The sequence below is a fragment of the Varroa jacobsoni genome, unplaced genomic scaffold (genome assembly GCF_002532875.2).
Source record: "Varroa jacobsoni isolate VJ856 unplaced genomic scaffold, vjacob_1.0 scaffold_1343, whole genome shotgun sequence".
In the NCBI taxonomy this organism is placed as follows: Eukaryota; Metazoa; Arthropoda; class Arachnida; order Mesostigmata; family Varroidae; genus Varroa; species Varroa jacobsoni.
The window spans coordinates 29,163-42,129 of NW_019214245.1; the positions used below are offsets into that span (position 1 = coordinate 29,163).

General features: G+C 43.6%; 1 long non-coding RNA gene across 2 annotated transcripts; it reads right to left on the minus strand.

The window, feature by feature from the left end:
• Positions 1 to 4,039: 4,039 nt before the first annotated feature.
• LOC147752294 (uncharacterized) lies at positions 4,040 to 9,858 on the minus strand. Of its 2 annotated transcripts, none has more exons than XR_015314426.1 (3): positions 9,577 to 9,858; positions 5,491 to 5,877; positions 4,040 to 4,888 (listed from the first exon to the last, which is right to left on the minus strand). It is a non-coding gene; the product is annotated as an uncharacterized LOC147752294 (long non-coding RNA). The 2 variants fall into 2 exon arrangements; XR_015314427.1 differs by lacking the exon at positions 9,577 to 9,858 and adding an exon at positions 9,284 to 9,471.
• Between the last annotated feature and the right edge of the window lie 3,109 nt (positions 9,859 to 12,967).

The window sequence follows — 12,967 nt, forward strand, 5'->3', positions numbered from 1 at the left end:
TGTAAATGCTTTACTTATTGTATATATATATATATATATATGTCCTTATGCATATAAACATTCTCCTGCATAAGCCTTCTGGTTGGTCGTTTTCCCGTTTACCTTTACCCAGCTACCCTTTTACCCCATCGTATCCCATCTTTCCTAGCTGGTAAGCGGAACCGCTAACAACGGCCGTTGAATCCGAGAAGGTACTGACCGCGCCGGCTGCTTCTACACGCAATCATAGCGCATTCAACAGCAGCAAAAACTGCTTTTGTCGTAGCATTAGCAACGCCAGCAGCAATAGTTGCTGCTTGAAAGCCGTCCGCACGCTACCATGTAGCGGTCGTCCTCTTCCTGCCCGTTTCGTCTCTCGTGAACGTGCCCTTACCTCTACCTTCTGTGAGGATGGCTACTTTTCCCTCCTTCATATCCATATTGTGTACCAGGCCTCAATATAGCCCTGTCATACCCGCCCACGTCGTCCACCGTTGGCCCCTCCTACTCCTATAGGCGATTCTATAATCGAGGCACTTTCACCAGCTGCTGAGACAAAAACAACGCCGTCAAAATGAGGGAAAGAAAACCAAGAAAGAAGGCTGGATAGGGGCAAAGGTGAAGGCGTTTGCCGCGAGGGACACAAGGACAAGGACGTCAAGAAGAAAACTCTGCGTACAGTATATCATAACGCCGTTAGCTAACTAAGGTGCCTAGCCACTGACTTGGTGCTAGCCGACGTATTGGGTTTTCTCGGGGGGATCCAGCACAGTATGGTGGATACGTCCGCCGGACCAGAGGCATTTTTCCTCTGGGAGGAGTGACCCAAGGGAGAATGCAAACAGAGCTCTCAGAGATAGCTTTTCGTTGGATAGCCGTGTAGGGAATTGAGCAGAATACTGGGGAGACACCAGCCCCGCATATTTCGTTCGGCCTCTCTTTCAAATCCCCTTTCCAACGTATCTTTTTTTCGTGTGTCTTGCGGTAGCTGCGCTTCGTATAGGCTCATTCGGCGTACTCAGCATAGTCGTGTGATTGCGAAGTATCGGAATATGCCTATGTGCCTTTGAAACGGTCAGCTAGAAAGCAATCGGACAGATGCATGGCTCTTCTATACCTGCTGCCAACGCGCGACTTGCCTTAATATTTATGGAAGCTCTGTGCTGTATAAAGTATTACTGTACAACAATACTATTTTTGCGGATTTATTTTCCAGCATGTGTTTCGTAGTAGTAATATCATAGAGTACATCAGTCGTTTCCTAACTTCAAGCACTTCATACTTTACAGTCGATTTCAGTGCTCATTATCGTTGTCATGAGCATTATCGTCGTGATCATCATCCCTACCTGTAATCACGACTTGCACAATGTCAGGATACAAAATGCTGGATGTGCCTACGAGAACAGACGTTCAGTTATTTCGATTTCCTTTGCTATGCTATTCTGTGACGGAACGTAGAATTGCCATACAGCTGCCACTTTTCTACCATCCTGCTGTTGCTGCGGCGTCCCGACAAAAGCCTCAAATCCGCTCTCCCAGTCAAAATCGGTGAGCTCCTGTTCCCCAGCAGAATGAGGAGCGTCCCTCTCTGCGCGTCCACCACAATCGCGCCATTGTTTCCCTCCTCCTCGGTTGCCCTCGCCTAACAGGCCACACCATCGGGAAAGCGTAGACACATTTCTGCAACGTGCTCGACCCGAGTTCAGACTCTTCGACCCAGCTAGAGCGGACGTACGTACGTGTACTAGTGTCGTATGTTCAACTAGTGAAACACATCTGTACGTCTGTCTGGCTTAAACCGAAACGCCGAGGACACGTGTCATTACGGGAGCCTATAGTGACTTGACGCTAGTGAATAAGGCGCCCAGTAAATATATAGCGGAACAGAGTGAATTCGTCCTAGACGGGTCTGTTCGAGGGCGCAGGTATAGACAATTAGTGCTTACTAGACTATACGTGGCCAGGCAACGGCCCGTGCCGTAAAAGCCTACGATTGGTAACATCATACGTTGAATCGAAGCGTTTCATGCAAGCCACAGTGTATGTAATATTGTCGACTGTAGCAGTATTCTGAGCGAAGCTCACGCCGACGCAAACTTGCGTCCGTCTTCGATGAGTACAACAACCGTTTACAAGTAACAGCGACGTGTACGATTTAGGCGCAGCTATGAGTTGGCATAATTTGTTTCGGCCTATCTAGTGTGCGTTAGGCTATGTTATGGTGTATGAGCGACGCAGAAGCCTATCGATAAATCAGGAGGCAATCCTACCTGTAACAACAATAACAACGTAGCGAAAAAAAAAATTTAAGTTCATGGAAAAAAGAAACAACTCGAACACTGGTGCAGTGAGTTGGTTTTTCGCGTCCGATTCTACGCCAGACGGATCTTGCGGCGATTTATATTGTGACAACTGCTGAAATTGCTACTCGAATTGTGTATTCCATCTGTACGCTAGGCCAAATCGATATTGTTCCATAGGTGATTAATTGAAAACGTGCCCAAGGCTATAAGAACAAAAATGTATATGATTATTTTAGCGCCGAAGATCGTATACTAGTGCACATCTGGCTATATATGTAAAAATCAAAGTTTACTTATCGGAACCCCGAACGACACTCTACGCTCTCCAGCTACGTCTCTGGATTTAGGAAAGTGTACAGTGCACTAAGCTAAAACTGAATTGGCCGTTGAGATCACAAGAGCAAGCGCGGCAACTACGCTCAACGCATCGTGTTGTGTGTGGCTTACGAGACACGGATAACATTGATACACTGCTCATTGCATCTCGAGGACAGACCAAACGAGTGAAGCTATAGTTGATAGCTTCACGACAGGAAAAAGCAGAAGCTATTCATGAACAACCTACCCATACGTCGATTTCCAACATGTTCGTCCTAAGGTAGGAAATGATCACCTGAACGGGCAAAAACCTACCAACAAAGTCGCGCTACGGCTATTAAGTAACCTAAACAACACGCTCTATGTTCTTATATAGTGGGATCGGGATTGTAAATCATCTGATCTTTCATGTTCACTAGGCTAATCAAACACCGCAAGATTTTAGTGACCACTATTGACGCTTGGTAACAACAGCTGAAATCCCATATTTCTTTATTCTGGTGACGTACTCCATAATTACACGTAACACCGACACTGGCATTGATGAAGTGGCCGAGAAACTATCGTTTGCGCATTCGAGTATTTAGATCAAGTGCTCCCTTTTACCTGCGATTGACTACTACCTATTCTCGCACCTTCGTGTGTGGGCGTTAGCTGCGCCACCTGGCTGGGCCGCTTACAAGTATCCTCTGGTAGGACCATGCAAAGCCTGTCTAAATTACCGACCAATGAAACGCACAGCATGCGTGTGCCTGCCCACGATGCCAGCACGCAGATCACGACAGCACAAACAATAGTTGCGGGTTCGGCTATCCCGGATCAGCTGTCCGACGCTTGGGCGTCCACAAGGAACGTAAATGCCTACCGGAAAAAGGGATTCGCGGAAAGCCTTAACGAGTTCCATAAAGTTGCAACTCGATACACAAAGCATGTTAGCAACTAGGTCGTACCCCCCCCCCCCCCCCCCACCCCCCCCCCCCCACCCCACCCCACCCCCCCCCCGCCCCCCCCCCCCCCCCCCCCCCCCCCCCCCCCCCCCGAAGACAACCAACTATTATGGACTCTCAGACTTCTCTGCCCTAGCAGGGGGAGATACCTATAAAGCTATAGGTGGGTATTTACACTGAAAGATGTCTTGCATAACAGCCGTGTGAACGAACTGCGTGACAAAACTACGAGACGATATCAACGTACGTTATTGTTAAGCATTCCTTTAGTTATTACTTGCAAGACAGGACCAGTTTGAATACAAGAAAAGGAAATCTGGGTCGAGTGTGATCCGCGTGGGGCGTCCAAAATCGTTCATTGGTTTGGTTCGTTTAATTTGGTCCAAAAGGCGTCTTTCTGAAAATACGTAACGGATAAATTACGAGTTTGGGGCTTCCTTGTATAAGCACTACCTAGCTAAATTTCCAACGCAAGAAGAGCTACTGGAGAACGTGCCAGTAAAGCTTAGAGAGCGTACAGGCAGTTGCTAACGATTTTAATGAACAGGAATATCCGTGGCAAGAACAACAGCTCATGGTCACTTCGTGTTTCTTTTAGCTCAGTTGGCTCGGTTGATAACAGACCATAGGTGGGGTTGATTACTGGACCATCGAAGGATCTAATCGTTACTTCTGATCGTCGTTTGAAGCCAGCACGTTCTGTATCTTTATTCCATGAATTATTTGCTGTACGTTAGTGGCCAAACCTGAAATGTGCTCTGTAGATTGGTGCCAACGTAAAATGGCAAAAATACCAACAATAGTTGTCATTGCAATCAATATGGTAGCCTCATGTTATCGTCAACTTATCATCCACTTCATCAAACGTATGACCTATCAAGCGAAACATTTAATTATATTTTTTGCTTATTGACAATAGTATACACAGCCCGCAGAGACTTGTCAACTACATATAAAAGCTGTGTCTTCGCGGCGAATAAGGACCTCTGTTCTTATAGGCCGTTACGTCGGCTATAGCGATGGCCTTGAACCTCCTTTCTGTGTATAGAAGGAATTGCTGTTTCTGAGAGAGCTTCAGGTGCAAAAGCGCTAGCTTCTCCGATAAGAGCCAGAAAAATTTTCGCCCACCGAAACCAACGGCAGAAGTAACTGGCCAAACAATTTTGTAATGAACTGGAACAGATATTAAACGTAAGACCTTACGGATATACTGTATATGAGGAAGCAGCTGATTGGGTCGTGCGGCTGCTCCCGAATCTCGTTACATGCGAAGATAGCGAATACGTAATAATAGTGCAGCTCTTGCGATTACTAGAAGCTCATCGTGCACGGCCCGTCACTTGAAACAAAAAAAAAAAACTTACAGATTCTAACCAGTTACATTAGGAAACTTAGGTTACATTTGTACGATATTGTCGTGCATGGGTTAATCAAGTTCTTGATTAAGTTTTCAGTTGGACAAAGCATGCATAGACACCATGTCTTGTAGCAGACCTCTGTGGAAGCTTAGCGGCTATTGTCGTAATACGTGTCTTTGTACGTGGTGCTTGCTTGTAACGAAGTGTTCGTACGAATGCGGAAATATTCTTAGGTTCATTGATGGAGAAATATCAGTATAACGCTATTGAATACCATAGTCGCCCACAGCTAATGCCTTCTTACACGGATGCGATCGTGATCTTACACTTAAAATAATAACCGTACTACGTTTGACAAAGACTTCAATGCGTGGACCACGCCATAGGCTGACTAAAAAACAGCGTATACCCAACAGTTCGACAGTACCGTTATATTCAACGAGCGACAAGGTTGAAAGATACGTAAATGAGCATTCTGAGTTTTAGGTAGGTGCTTAAGCATTCCTTTAGGCAGCTGGCTCCTCTCAGCATAAAACAAAGTATGTCTACGGCTGAACTCAAATTTAGACCACACCTCACGTACCTCGAAACTTTGCAGGCAATCGACGAAGCGCAAGTAAACGGCTCCCTGCTCCTTCCCTTGATCCATCAGTCCCACGCTCATAGTTGACCACAACCTTTTTTTTTTTTACCTCTATAACCTTCATAGAATTTTTGTGCAGCACACGGAATAAAACTGTCGCACGTTGTAAAAGCCGCGAGGTAAGTCCTTTCCACCTTCGAGATACGTGTAAAACGATGCGCCATTGCGCAATAACGAAACGTTGACACACTCACTGGTCTCTGTACGCCGCTGATATCACCGTGCACGACAAACTAGTCATATTACTATGCATTTACCCAATATTTCTGTCGCTGCCGATGGATGCAAGATGTCGGCTACGTTTGATATTCTAGATAGAATCAGACCCTGTGAAAACAATAGCAGTACATTAAAATGAGATATGTTCAGTTCATTCAGAGTTGCCAGAGCCATTACAACAAGCAGGACGTCTCCAACCAACGAGATGCCCTTGGCAGTTGGAGGCCTGAGAGAAAGAGCCCTAGTGTTCGCGAGGGTGCGTGATGGTGTCTGATTTTGCTGCTAGGACCACGAACGAGGCTAGTAAACCAAGCTCGTATTCGCAATGCCATTGCTCAACTACCATTGCTATATTTTCCGTTAAATCCCCGCTAGTCAATGATGACTTTGGGGCGTCGCTAAACACCGCTATAGCCACGGCACTACAAGCATATATTGGTACTACAAGCGAACCATGCGCTTATATTATTACTATTGTACAACTAGCACGAACTAGTAGTACTGCAATGCCCCACAGTTTTTACGTGAAACCAGTTTGCCGAAGTAGCTGTCGTTATTACCGCTGTCATATTTAGTTCCATGGTATCAGCATCGGTGCAGCCGTTACTGCTATTGTTACAGCTGCGGCCAGCTTGCCGCATCGCCGCGCACTTGACCCCGTTGAGAGCCATAAAACACTATCGGTCCACTTACTGGTGGCGGGTCAATGAAGACTGGCCTATGTAGGCTAGCTTGGATAGGACTGTGCGGTACCACACAGATGAAGCCTTAGCACCGAAGTAGTGAGCGAGCGAGCGAGCGAGCAAACGACCTATCTACCTATTTTTCAGGTGATACGTACTGCCTCTGAGAAGCAACGGCTGATCTAGTGGCGTAGTCTACTGTCGATGACAATTTGACCGCTGGCCTTTGTTGGTCTTTGTCCCTTGATTAAATGACTCCTGCTAGATTCTGCCTATCAATGGTTGATCAGCAGATGGTACTCATTCCCAGGGTAACTGGCCGAAGTTACGGACAGATCGACAGACAGACAGACAGAAGAGCGACAGGGGGCGTCTCTTGGCTGGACCTTCAACCGTAGTCAAAATTACAGACATTTGTAGAAGTGGAAACTGTGTATGCCTATTTTTGCTGCTTCTGCCGCAATTAGCGGTTAACTACCATAATAGCGAATGAATGAACGACGACCCACGCGCCTAAAAAGAGGCAACGCGTCATCCCTAACACAGTTATGAAGATGGCTGCTTGGGGTGAAAGAGGGCTCAGTTCCCAGTTGTTTTAGGAGCGACAGGTTGAGCAGGGTAGGAGGCGAGTCATTCTAGGTAGGTAGATGTGACTGTGCGTTGTAACATGTTGGTTGAAAGACCTATCTTTCTAACGTCGCTGAAACTAAGCATCTATGTAAGTACTATCTAAGTACTATGAAACTGAAGGCAAGACGATGTGTGTTCAACTCGGGAGCTGGCACAGCATACGAATCATGTATCATGGCATATTTAGTTACGATAATATGATGACGAAGATATGATGAAGATTTTCCGGGGTGATTTTTAGGTGAGAGATTTCTGAATCATGCCTAAACAGATTAGCAAATGCTAATGTAAACATAATTCATATTTATAAATGTACACACACAATAGAAGAATATGTTTCAGAAACAAGCCTAACTATTTTTTTTTTTTTAATTTTATGATAAGTTGAATTTTAATGAGAATGTGAATTTGCCCTTTGTATATACTTACCTATGGCCTTTACAAGAAATACAAGTACCTGTACAAATGATATTCTGCAGGTAAGAAAAAGATCTATTCAGAGTGACTTTGCGTCTCCAGGGATGGCCCAGTTGGCCAAAATGCGGTTATATATTTGAATGCTACCATACCAGTTGTGTGTGTGTGTGTGTGTGTGTGGATTTTATTGTCTATGATTATTCAACACAGTATGCGTTGAAACAAACCTCAATAGGTCATACCTGCCGGTAGATACATCAGTGTTCTAAATAAATAGTATATATATTATAAAAATATAAAATAAATACCTAAAAATATTTCTGCTCTACGCAAATAGGTTCACTTATACCGCTTTATAAAACAAGTATCTATAAAGCAAAACCCGGCCTTCACACCGCTACACCCGTGCACTACGTGGTCTCCTTGTAAAACTAAACACCGCAAGTCTATCAGCCACGAGCCGATTTGCCTCCGTTGACTAGTTCGGACGGCACTTTTTGAATTCAGCAGTAGAGGAGCCAGTAAACTGCCCTATTGTGCCCTAGTGACTGACACACTGTGCTGGGCTGAACCTGTGGAACCCGACGCGCACCCAAATGCTAGGCCGGACAATAACTGGATATGATTTTTGAATCTTTGTTACAGCTAATCGCTTTTATGGGCTACAGTATAACTAGGGTCTTAACTTCCTGTCCCACTGTTCCTACGTAATTATACCCCCAAGAGAATGATATTGAGCCCCCGATAGTGTCCACCGGATCCGTTGACGGAGCAAAGTCACAAATGGAGACAGTAAACTCGTGCCGTTTGTCCACTAAAATAAACAGAGGAAAAATACCCTGACGCTGCCACTGCAGGTTGAGCCCATACCTCCGATCCGGCCCGTAGTCACGCGTGTATCCGGCATGGACGCACATGCGCAACGTATGACGCTCCCTAAGGACATCTGCCTTCGGTACGGTTCTTCGTTGCTTTGAATAGGGCATCGTGTCATACTGCATTGAGACTGCACCAGTTGGATTCGTATAGTGAGTCTTTTACCCTCGCTGCAAACGATGTACGTACATGTATGTACGAAGTGCACAGTATGCACGTCCCATTCGTAGTTGTTTCCATTTAGCGTTGCGGCAATTCAGGTGTACAATCGTTTACTTCTATATAAATATGTAGGAAGCTATGTCTATCAATGAACAACGTCTCATGCCAGGCTCGTTACGTGAACGAATGGGTGACAAGAACCGTACGTTAGATGAGTAGATAAGTCCTTTGCATGCAATTGGAAATATTAAACACAGCGCTTTCCCAAGCGAAGCCCATTTCCGCTATCTCGTATTTGATAAGAGCGAAAAAAAAAAAAGGAAGGCCCAAGAGAAATGTGTACATGGCATTAAAATAATAATTATAGTAAAAAAAGTACTCAATATTATTTATGTCATTACGACTATAATTACTAGTAATAGCGTCGTAACCGGCCGTTTCATTGGTAAATGAAACAAGGTTATTAGGTAGCCAGTTCTCGCCAAAGATTTCTATATCGTCATTGATTAGTTGTTAGAACAGGATAAGTCGATTCCTTTTATACGAAAAGTAAAATTATTGGAAAGGGGAATTTTTAACTTCACATTTAACAATAGCTCCGCATCGAATCCATAGTAAGTTATACAACACTAATGGCTCCCAAGGTTATATCTAATTATCGACGCATTGGTCGTTTTTTGGATACTCATCACTATAATTGTTCGACCTAATTTCAAAATGATCTCGTCCATTAGTAATAACCTTACTTGTTGTTCGCCATCAAGTTGTTGAAGTTTTGAAGTACGAGGCACATTCGAACTCCAACAAGGTTCGCTAAACGGTTGTTTCCCTCATTAAGTTTTTGCCTGTACCATGTCTGAGCAATCAAGAAAAAACAGACGAGAAAGTCAATCTAGCCTGATGTTTATTATAAGCCTATTATACTAATTGAATTTTGCTCATTCAATCTGCCAGACCTACAAAAAAGGAGTCGACTTTTACCCATGCATATTGTTACCGTTATGGTACGAAAAGCAATCTATTGATACACAACGCATACCTGTTAGGAGAATCGGTGTTTACGTTAGCTTCTACCGAGACGACCTTGTTCTTGGTAACGTAAATGCATGGCGCGAGACAGGAAAATACCGAAATCGTGGCCCTATAATGGAGCCAATATCTGGTTATGGAGAAAAACCGGCAGCTTAGGATTTAGCCGACGATGCTACCACAGCCATAGTTCACTAAAAGCTCACAAACGCACACTTTGTTCATTACAAACAAGGCCAACGGTTTTGTTCTATTCTACCATCTGATCCAATATACTGACTTTACAGCAGAACTAGTTGTTCATAGTCTGCAGATTATCTCGGCTGATAATGAGCAGACGACGAACAGAGATAGATATCGTTTCTAGGCAGGCTCACCGGTTTCGCAATAGGCTCGATACATAAATTAAATTAGGCTCCATGTTAAGTCAAAATTACGCTGTAACTATCAAAAACAAACAATGCTGATTCCTGTGTGCCAAAAATATCACCGTGTGGAGTTCGTTTCTTTGTTGAAAACTATGTATTAGAATGGAAATGACCTATAGTTTTCCGTTCACCAGACAAGTAACATAGACAAAGGCCACTTGTACAGAAAAAGGAAACACATGGACATTACGTGCATATAAAGAACTCTTGTCTGGCTTGTTTTAGCTAGCAGAATTGTGAAAGCTAAGATATCCTAACTTTGGTGGTTCACGACAAAATAACATAAAAAAAGTCGGTTGTAGACAACTTGACAAGGAATCAGCGAGATTTCCGTAGTTATCTAGTACATTCTCTTAGTATCTTATCTAGAAATGTTAGGGTACCTATCTAGAAATCCATTAAGCATAGGTATGCATCGATCTGAAACATGGCATAGGTCATATCGGAAAACGAATTATCTTATTCTCTTAGCTGGCCAGCACTCGGATTTAAGTGTTAGACCTATTTCGTATACTACTCTAAATAAATGCCGTGTTATCGGAGTTTTTAGAGTGGCCTTTCATTAGATACTGTTTAGGATGAATTGCAGCTACGTTTAAAAAAAAAGGGGGCAATTTTTAGGTGTCCTGTACATCTCCATCGACTTCCTGTTGCATTGTACTTTGGTGTTAAGAGTTTACGGTTTATGCTTTTTATATAGCTCCTTATACTCTTATATGCAGGCTCGTTTTTTTTGCTAGCTAATCATTTACTATATAAAGTAGGACAGTCTAAATTCGTGACTTCGAATCGATCCGTTATAGTTTGTTGACAAAAATTAAGCGGACGAATTTGCATATACGCACGTACTCGTGTATGTCGTCAGTAGATCGAACGAAAACAGAAATGTCGGCTTCATCGGGCAAACAATTCGGCAAGAGATCCACCGCGGAGGACAGGTGGTAGGCGTATACCAGTCGGCTCGTTTCATATTAATGACAGCCTACATTCATGTCTTTATTATGTGTTATTAGCACACTGATTCTAAATACCGTACGCGCGTTCTTGATATCCATAGAAAGAGAAGATGGCTTGTCTCTACGGAAGTTTGACTTACAAGACTATCGATAAACCTACAAAATAACGGCTTTGAGAAGTTGGCCTATTGTTGTATTGATACATCTTGTACGTTCTCCAATGTTCTCTCTTCTTTTACGTACACTCGCCAACGTATACGCCTACAATAATCATCACCAGCATCCGCTGGCAATTTGTTGTGGCAGCAAATTGGAACGCCTGAGAAAGTCTTAGTATATACTGTAAATTTCTAGTGTAGTAGTGATGGGCTAGTGTGCAATCGTGTCCAAACCTTGAGCAAAACGCAGGCCATCTTGGAAAAAACGGCAATTCAGTATTTTAACGTTTACCATCAGGCCAGCTGCATAGTACATAAAGAGTACCACAAATCAATATAAGGGCCAACTATATTGGACGATTTTCAAGGCTGCACATGGAAACACCACTATAAACAGGGCAGAGCTCTGGAGAAGGCGAAATGCCCGCTCTTTTTGATGAACAGACGCAGGTTGGTACACTAGAGGAAGACATTAAATAGTTCAAAATGTCAGTCTAACAGATCGGAACAGCGCAACAACGAAGCGTACCCAGAACCAAGCGAGAGTTAGGCAATACCAAAACCTCCGTGTCCTTTAACAGCAGAGGTACTGCCAGATAAGCGAATTCGGCAAACGCCTATGGATACTGACAAACGGCAAAATGTCGACTCAAGAGTCCTGTGGTGTCGTCAAGAAGCTGTCGACCCCAAAATATGCTCCAAACTGCAATACGGTTCGAAGGCGAAGACAATACTCAAAAAAGACGCGAAATCTTTTAAGGTAGCGGAGAAACAACATAACTATACTCTAAACAGTGAGAACAATCGGGAATGTGGAGGACACAGGTCGTGAACGTATCACTGCAAAGTGGATATCGTCATCAACAGCGCGTTATGCCAGGACATAAAGATTCGAGCAGCTATAATGACCAACAAAATGACTCACAATTATTATCATAAAGGCCTTTAGTTGGGTTGAGATATGCAGAGTTTACTGCAGCGCCGTAACAGGACCTACCCCACTTATGGAATGGCGGTATCAGTGATGTTAACGCTATGAGCAAGATGCATGAAAGAGATCAAAGCTGTGAGCTGGGACGAGGCGTGGGGATATCAGGACATTTTGTCGCATCAGTATTCCTAAATAATCGATTGCAATAGAGTGCCTTTGTGAAATGCAGAACCTAAAATTGAATTGTTTGACAAAACGAATACGGCGTGCCAAAAATAGTCCTGAACCACGGAAAGCGAATTCGGTTATTTAGCAGGACGATGCTACACTAATGATACTTCAAAATATCCATTACCATAATAGATAGAAATGAATAGTGACACCTCAACATGGAACCACCAACGACAACGAAATATATTGAAACAAATAACTGAGTCGCGCTCTCATCCAGGCGAGATTATATTTTTTCTGGTAACGAATATGTCTCCGAGGCGAGAGTATGACATGTCGCAGGACCTATAATAATTGACATTCCGTTATCGTTTTGAGTTCTGATGCTGGCTACTATCAATGGTACTTTACATTAGGAAATAAAATTGCTATCTGTTGTTTTCATGATCGTTAATTCCATTTTATTTAAAGTGAGGCATCGTAACAACCGTATTTAGTATCGGGAACATCAGAAAAGAGGCCCTTGTTCGAGTATATGCTACTCTGATCGTATGCTAAATGAAAACAATGGCCTGTCGAGTGTTTTAATTTATGGGTCTTTTCGTTAGCGAAATGGCCTTTCGAGTTTGAAATATCATCCCGCGCATTAGGCTCCCAATAGCGAACCATTACCTCGCAAAGTTTTACACACACAAAGCGCCACCTACGCTTCGATCAATCCAAGACGATTCTTCCTTCATCCGTCCACTCATTTGAC